This window comes from Ranitomeya imitator, chromosome 2, assembly GCF_032444005.1.
Source record: "Ranitomeya imitator isolate aRanImi1 chromosome 2, aRanImi1.pri, whole genome shotgun sequence".
Lineage (NCBI taxonomy): Eukaryota > Metazoa > Chordata > Amphibia > Anura > Dendrobatidae > Ranitomeya > Ranitomeya imitator.
This window is the reverse complement of record NC_091283.1, coordinates 311,823,162-311,831,448: the sequence shown is the minus strand read 5'-3', so window position 1 is coordinate 311,831,448 and position 8,287 is coordinate 311,823,162. Positions and strand designations below refer to the sequence as shown.

The window sequence follows — 8,287 nt, the reverse complement described above, 5'->3', positions numbered from 1 at the left end:
ACAGGTCCTGTGCGCACAGAACTGCCATATATGTGGTGTGCGGCTCTGCAGGTGAAGGTATGTGGAGATTTCCCATTACTGGCGCATTAATATTAGAAATATATTGCTTGGTCTTCCAGACCTTATCTTGACCTCCACTGTTCCTGGTAACTGCTATTTCTTAATTACATTTAGGACTGAGGAAAGGGCAACTTGTAAACACTTTGTTATCTTCTTCTATCCTTCTCCTGCTTTGTGGCCTCCACCATTGTCAGAGCTCGGCAGCTGCTTAGAGCCCATGGCTGCTGGTTTTTGGCACAAGGTTGGAGGAGGCCGGGTTTTTACAAAGTTGGTAAATTTGCATCACCTGACCTTTCCTAACAATGATAGTGAACAAGCGATAACCCTAACAGGTTAATTAAGGTGTGAAACCTGGGTCAAAGTCATCTGAGCGCACACATCTCCAAGCCTGCCCAAACTTTTTCATCACCCCCTTTTCCTTTTTGTACTTTTTAAAATGTGAAAAATGTGTGTATGTATATATATATATATATATATATATATATATATTACACTAGATGGTGGCCCAATTCTAACGCATCGGGTATTCTAGAATATACGTGTCCACATAGTATATTGCCCAGCCACGTAGTATATTGCCCAGCCCACGTAGTATATTGCACAGCGACGTAGTATACAGCACAGAGCCACGTAGTATATTGCCCAGTCACGTAGTATATTGCCCAGCCCACGTAGTATATTGCACAGCGACGTAGTATACAGCACAGAGCCACGTAGTATATTGCCCAGTCACGTAGTATATTGCCCAGCCCACGTAGTATATTGCACAGCGACGTAGTATACAGCACAGAGCCACGTAGTATATTGCACAGCCCACGTAGTATATTGCCCAGACACGTAGTATATTGCCCAGTCATGTAGTATATTGCCCAGCTACGTAGTATATTAGTATATAGCAGCCACGCGGTATCTAACACAGCCCACGTAGTATTTAGCAGTGTGGGCACCATATCCCTGTTAAAAAAAATAATTAAAATAAAAAATAGTTATATACTCACCCGGCGGGATCCAGCGTAGATCCAGCGGTCCTCTGGCGATGCCCGCGGTTCCCACCATCTTGCGTTCCCAGGATGCATTGCATAATTACCCAGATCACTTAGCGGTCACACAGGGTAAAAACTTGGTCACACAGGGTTAATAGCGGCGGTAACGGAGTGAGATACCTGCGGCATAACGCGGTCCATTACCGCTGGCATTAACCCTGTGTGAGCGGTGACTGGAGGGGAGTATGGAGCGGGCGCTGACTGCAGGGAGTATGGAGCGGGTGCCGGGCACTGACTGAGGGAAATATGGAGCAGGCGCCAGGCACTGACTGCATGGAGTATGGAGTGGGCGCCAGGCACTGACTGCAGGGGAGTAGGGAGGGACTAATCGGACTGTGGCCGTCGCTGATTAGTTGCGGCAGCCATGGAAGGCAACTGGCGAGACCAATCAGCGACTTGGATTTCCATCACAGACAGAGACCGCGACCAATGAATATCCGGGACAGACAGACGGAAGTGACCCTTAGACAATTATATAGTAGATATATATATAAATATATATATATATATAAAGCTGAATGTGTGTGTGTATGTGTGTATGTCCGGGATTGGCATCTGCACCGTCGCAGCTACAGCCACAAATTTTGCACAGTCACATGTCTGGACCCCGAGAGCATCATAGGCTATGTTGTGAGGTGAAATTTTAACCCCGCGCGTTCCAATTCACCAAACAATTTTGCCCCTATCTACATAATGGGGAAAAAGTGAAAGGAAAAGTGTTGGAGGCAAATTGACAGCTGCCAGATGTGAACAAGGGGGACTTAAAGAGTGAGAGCGATGGCGCCAAAGAGTATATACCATACAGTTGCTAAGGTGGAGCCCAGACATGGGATACTCACCACACACGGGGATATGAACACACACACACAAAATGCGCCACACACTACCACGTGCTTGAACACATATCACCATCAGCACACATTTCACCACACATACACCAACCTCGCCACATAAAAGTCAAAACACAAAAGTCGCCGCTCAAAACTCGCCACGCGCAAAACTCGCCACATGCAAAACTAGGCTCACGCAAAACTCGCCACACGTGCAAAAATCACCTCATGGAAAACTCGCCACACGCAAAACTTGCACACGCGGAAAAATTGCCACATGCACAAAAGTTGCAACACATGCAAAAGTTGCCTCACACAAAACTTGCACATACTCAAAACGCTCCACACATAAAATTTGCCACGCACAAAACTAGAACATGCGCAAAACTAGCTGCACACAACTTGCTACACTAACCTATCACATGCAACTCGACACACAAAAAGTTGCTACACGCATGTCACCACAGAAAACTCATCTCACAAAAGTCGCTACATGCATGGCGCCACATGCAACTCAACACACACAACTTGACACATGAAACTCGCCCTAAAACACACACAAGTCTGGTATTATCCTTCAAAAATAAAAATTTGATTAATAAGCAGAAAAACTACAAGAGCAACAAATGTACCATATAGGAAATAAGCCGGATTACGTACTGGTAATGCTCTTTTAATGAGTCCACGACAGCACCCCACATGAGAGAGAGGGATCCGCCCATAGGAACAGGAAACCTACAGAATAAAAGGCGGTCCCCTCTCCTCCTCAGTTTAGTTTACAGAGTATAAAAAGGGAACCGCAAAAGTGTTAGTATTCATTCTTATTCAGTCACATAAATTTCTTAACTCTATACAACCATTACTTGTGAACTTAAAGGAAAGAACTGTGCAGAATTTAGGGAGGGTAATACATGGGTGCTGTCGTGGACTCATTAAAAGAGCATTACCGGTATGTAATCCGGCTTTTTACCCTTCGCCACGACAGCACCCCACATGAGAGATTTTCAGAGAGTCATTATTTGGGTGGGATTACTGTACTAAGGACAGCTCTACCAAAAGTCAGATCAGAGGAAGCAGAAAGGTCAAGTCTGTAATGGTTGTAGAAGGTAGAAGGTGTGGACCAGGTTGCGGCCTTACATATTAAGTGGATCGGTACATCTGCTTGCTCCGCCCAAGAGGAAGCCATGGCTCGTGTTGAATGCGCCTTTATCCCCACTGGAGGGATTTCGCCCTTCGATGTGTAGGCCAGACAGATAGCTTCTCTGATCCATCGAGAAATGGTAGCTTTTGTGACCCCATGTCCTTTCTTGTGGCCCTGAAAGGAGATAAGCAGAGCCCTACTCTGCCTCCATGTCTGAGACCTCTCTATATACGTCAATATGGCTCTTCTGACATCTAAGGTGTGCAACCTATGTTGTTCTGGAGTTACAGGTGAATCAAAAAAGGAAGGCAGAAATATTTCCTGAGATCTGTGATAGATGGATGCTACCTTAGGGAGTTATGAGGGGTCAGGCTTTAGGACAATTCTATCCTGAAATACCAGTAAGAAGGGCGGGTCTACCGATAGGGCCTGGATGTCACTAACCCTTCTAGCTGTGGTTAGGGCTACCAATAGGGCTACTTTATATGTTAGGATCTTTAGAGGTATGGAATCTAGTGGCTCAAATGGGGAGCCAGTTAAGGCCTCTAAAACTAAATTCAAATCCCACAGAGGTAGACGGGGAATATGGACCGGATTACTTCGTTCACAAGATTTAATAAACCTGGAGACCCGCTTGTTAGCTGCTATGTTGTCTCCATATAGGGCTCCTAATGCTGAGACTTGAACCCTCAGGGTGTTTACCGATAGACCTAATTCTCTACCCTTTTGTAGGAACTCTAGAATAGGAATTACCGGGATTTGTTTAGTGAACGGTCTTGTATGAAAATTTAAGAATTTTTTCCATACCCTACTGTATAATAGGGTGGTAGATCCTTTCCTACTTAACAACAGGGTGTTAACTAGTTGTTCTGAGAACCACCTTGACTTTAATAACTGCCTCTCAAATTCCACGCCGTCAAGTGAAGACCTTTCACTTGCGGGTGGAAAAATGGGCCCTGAGACAGCAGTTCTTTGTGTAATGGAAGGATCCATGGATTGCATAGAGACATGCTCTGGAGACACGAGAACCATGGTCTTTTTGGCCAAAAGGGCGCAATCAGGATTACTCTGGCTTGGTCCCTCCTGATCTTCCTGATCAGTAGAGGTATCAGAGACATTGGAGGAAAGGCGTACGCTAGTTTGAAGCTCCAAGGATGGTGAAGGGAGTCCAACATGTCTGGGTGATCCATGAGGTTCAGGGAAGCAAACCTTTTTACCTGTCTATTGCCTCTTGTGGCAAACAGATCTATTTGGGGTACGCCCCATGATTTTGTTATCATCCTGAATATGTCCCTGTTTAAAGTCCATTCTCCTTGGCGTAGCTTGTTTCGACTGAGGTAGTCTGCCTTGCTGTTTTCTGCCCCTTTGATGTGTAGGGCTGTTAAGGATGGAAGATGAAACTCTGCCAACTGGAAGATGTTTGCTGCTACGTTCATCAGGGTTCCTGATCGCGTACCTCCCTGACGGTTTATGTACGCCACTGTGGTGGAATTGTCCGATAGAACTCTCACATGCGTTCCCTGAACCTGTGGAAGAAAATGACTTAGGGCATATTCTACCGCTTTTAATTCTTTCCAATTTGAAGAACACATGAATTCTGCCTGATTCCAGGTGTCTTGGACCAGACTATCCTCCATATGTGCACCCCAACGCATAGGGCTGGCGTCAGTGATAATTGTTTTAGAGGGATTTATCATCCATGGTACACCCCCTGAGAGGTGATCCATGTCTAACCACCAGATTAGGGATTCAACCACGTCTCTGGAAAGAGTAATCTTATTCTCTAGATGTCGTACTTTCCCTTGGATTGACAATATTTCATACTGCAATTGACGGTATGATATTGAGCCCACGGCACAGCTGGTATACATGAGGATAACGATCCTAGCAAGGACATAGCCTTCCTCAGGGTCATGTAGGGTTTTGACATTGCCTCTGACACCTTTGATTGTATAATTATTTTCTTTGAATGCGGGAGGAAACTTTTCTGACTTACTGAATCTAGCTGGATTCCTAGAAATATCTGAATGGTGTCTGGATTCAGCCTGGATTTTTCGTAATTCACGATCCAACCTAATTCCTGCAGGGATGAGATCGCATTAGATAACCACATTTTACATTGGGTTATGGAATTTCCTATAACAAGAAAATCATCCAGGTAGGGTATTATCAGAGTGTTCTGCTGGCGTAAGTGAGCCATCACTTCTAGGATCACCTTTGTAAAGATGCGGGGAGCCATAGAAAGCCCAAATGGCATTGCCACATACTGAAAGTTACGAACTTGTCCTGCCAGGATGACTGCTACCCTTAGGTACTGCTGGTGTTCGGCATGTATGGGAAGATGATAATAGGCATCTTTTAGGTCTATTCCGGGCATGACACACCTAGGGAACAAAAGCTTGATGGCAGAACTAATAGATTCCATTTTAAAAGTATGATTACGCAAAAAGGAATTTAATTTTTTGAGATTTATGATGGTTCTGAATGAACCATCTGGTTTTTTGATCAAAAACAAAGGGAGTAGAATCCCCTTCCTTTTTTATCTTGGGGAACCTCCACCAACACTTTTTTAGATAGAAGAGATAGGATCTCGGACTCTAGAGTCTCTTGTTGCTCTTGTCCCTTTGGTGATGTTATTAAAAAAGAATCCCAAGGGATTCTAATAAACTCTAATTTCAGACCATCTCTAACAATGTCCAGAATCCAACGGCTGGATGTTATGTGTTCCCATTTAGATAGAAAAAATTTTAGCCTGCCGCCCACTTCAAGGTTAGCGGTACTTGCCACGTTTTGAATTGTAGGATCCGCTAAACAGAGCCCCTTTTTGCTTAGGATCTTTCGTCTCCCAGCGATCCCTTTGCTCAAACGGTTTTTTGGTAAAGGGTCGTCTCTTGAATGCTCTCCTGTAAGACGGAAGATATTGGTTAGGAAAACCCTTCTTCCGTTCTCCCGCTTTATTTAAAAGCTCATCCAGAGTCTTTCCAAAAAGGAACTCACCCTGGCAGGGGAGCGCACAAAGTTTTGCCTTTGCTAGTGTGTCCCCTTTCAAGTTCTTCAACCAGGGTGCTCGCCGGGCTGTATTCACTAGGCCGGCTGACCTGGCTGCTAGGCGTAGCGAATCTACTGAGGCGTCCACCAGGAAAGCTACAGCCTCCTTCATTAGAGGGATCTTTGGTAGAATTGAGTCTCTTGAAGTTCTACCTCTGATCTGCTCCTCCAGTTGTTCCATCCATACTAGCAGCGATCTCGCCGTACAGGTAGCAGAGATGGCTGGTCGGAATGCCCCTGTATTGGCCTCCCATGATTTTTTAAGCAAGGCCTCTGTTTTTCGGTCCAATGGGTCAGTTAGCATCCCCGAATCCTCAACTGGCAAGACGGATTGCCTGGAGGTTGAGGCTACTGCTGCATCCACTTTCGGCACTTTTGACCAAGAATTCAGCTCCTCATCACTGAAGGGATATCGTCTTTTAGAGGATGATGGTAAAAATCCTCTTGTGCTCTGCCTATCCCATTCCTTTTTAATTAAATCTTTAACGGTGGTAACCACGGGGAAGGATCTACGTTTCCTTTGTCCTAACCCCGCGAACATGATGTCCTGAGCTGATTTTTTTCCTTTCTCGTCTGGGCACCCCATCGTGCTTCTGACTGCTTTCACCAAGTTGTCCATGCTGCTGTTAGGCAGACACAGCCCCCCTTCATCATCGGATGAACTCTGCCGAGATTTTGATTCGTCTGAGGACTTATGCATCCCCTCTGACTCTGGGCTTTCTGGAGATGGGGACTTGCTAGGTTGGCGGGAACTGGTGCTACTAGCCTGCGCCAACCCCTGCATCTCTTCCCGAATCATGGCTCTAACGTCAGATGGAGTCATTATGTTTTCCTGATGTAAGGTTAGCATGATGCAATCTGAGCATAACCTTTTCATATAACAATCCGGTAGGGGCTGCATACATGAAGCACACTCCTTGTGCTTGAATTTGTGTATCTTTTTCCTAGTCTAAAGGAAGGGGACACAGGAGGAACATATATCAGCATATAGGTAGAGGATTCTTTAAACTCACCCAGAGAAGCTGACAGGTACCGGATCTGGAGGCGGATTCTTTGAGGGATCTTTTTGTTTGGTGGAAGATCGCTCCTGTCGACCACCATCTTTAGTGCTGCTCCTGGCTCTTTTCTCCTTACTAGGAGAGCGCTCTGTCACAGCAAGGTGCGTCTCATCGGCCGGTGAAGCCATACTCACATACACACCGGCCGACGCTAGCGCTGCAGTTTTTAAATCTGGCGCCGAATCTCCTGCCTCCCCGGCCTGAACCCGGAAGTGCTCCAGCGACTTCCGGGTTAGACGCGCCACTCCTCTTTCCATGCGGCGGCTGTGTTCATTTAGCCGGCCGCTGAGCGAGCGTGCCCTCATGGAGCCGGGCGGACCAGCGGTGACCGGACCCGGACCATGGCCACTGACCAGACGAGGGGGGAAGCTGAACACAGTGGCTCCCCCGCCGCTGCCTCTGGAACCGCAGCCCCTGCCGTTCCCACAGACACCGACGCAGGCGGGTGCATGGCCCAGGGATCCTCTTCTGTAGGGTAAGCTGGGATTCCTATAGGAACAGGAAACCTAAACTGAGGAGGAGAGGGGACCGCCTCCTTTTATTCTGTAGGTTTCCTGTTCCTATGGGCGGATCCCTCTCTTTCATGTGGGGTGCTGTCGTGGCGAAGGGTAAAATGGCAGCTGTCAGTCACATGACCTGTCTATTATGTGTATGTGTGAGCTAATTTATACTGCCAGGGGGAGGGCTTCCTGTTGGCTGAGGATTTATCAGGCTGCCAATTTAGCTTACAAATACTGAGGTAAAAATACTGACCAAATAACGTGTGAACGTGGTCTAATACAGGAGGAGATGACATACAGATATATACTATATACAGGGGAGATGACACACAGATATATACTATATACAGGAGAGATGACACACAGGTATATACTCTATACAGGAGGAGATGACATACAGGTATATACTATATACAGGAGGAGATGACACACATATATACTATATACAGGGGAGATGACACAGGTATATACTATATAGAGGAGGAGATGACACACTGGTATATACTATATACAGGGGAGATGACATACAGGTACATACTATATACAGGGGAGATGACACACAGGTATATACTATATACAGTAGGAGATGACACACAGGTATATACTA

At 46.1% G+C, this 8,287-nt stretch overlaps 1 protein-coding gene across 1 annotated transcript in view; it reads left to right on the top strand.

The window, feature by feature from the left end:
* Positions 1-8,287, top strand: part of LOC138663405 (oocyte zinc finger protein XlCOF22-like) — a 32,508-nt gene continuing 24,221 nt past the window's right edge. Inside the window, exon 1 of the mRNA XM_069749594.1 lies at positions 1-57. The gene's annotated coding sequence lies outside the window, so the exon portion shown is untranslated. The remainder of the gene's footprint in view (positions 58-8,287) is intronic.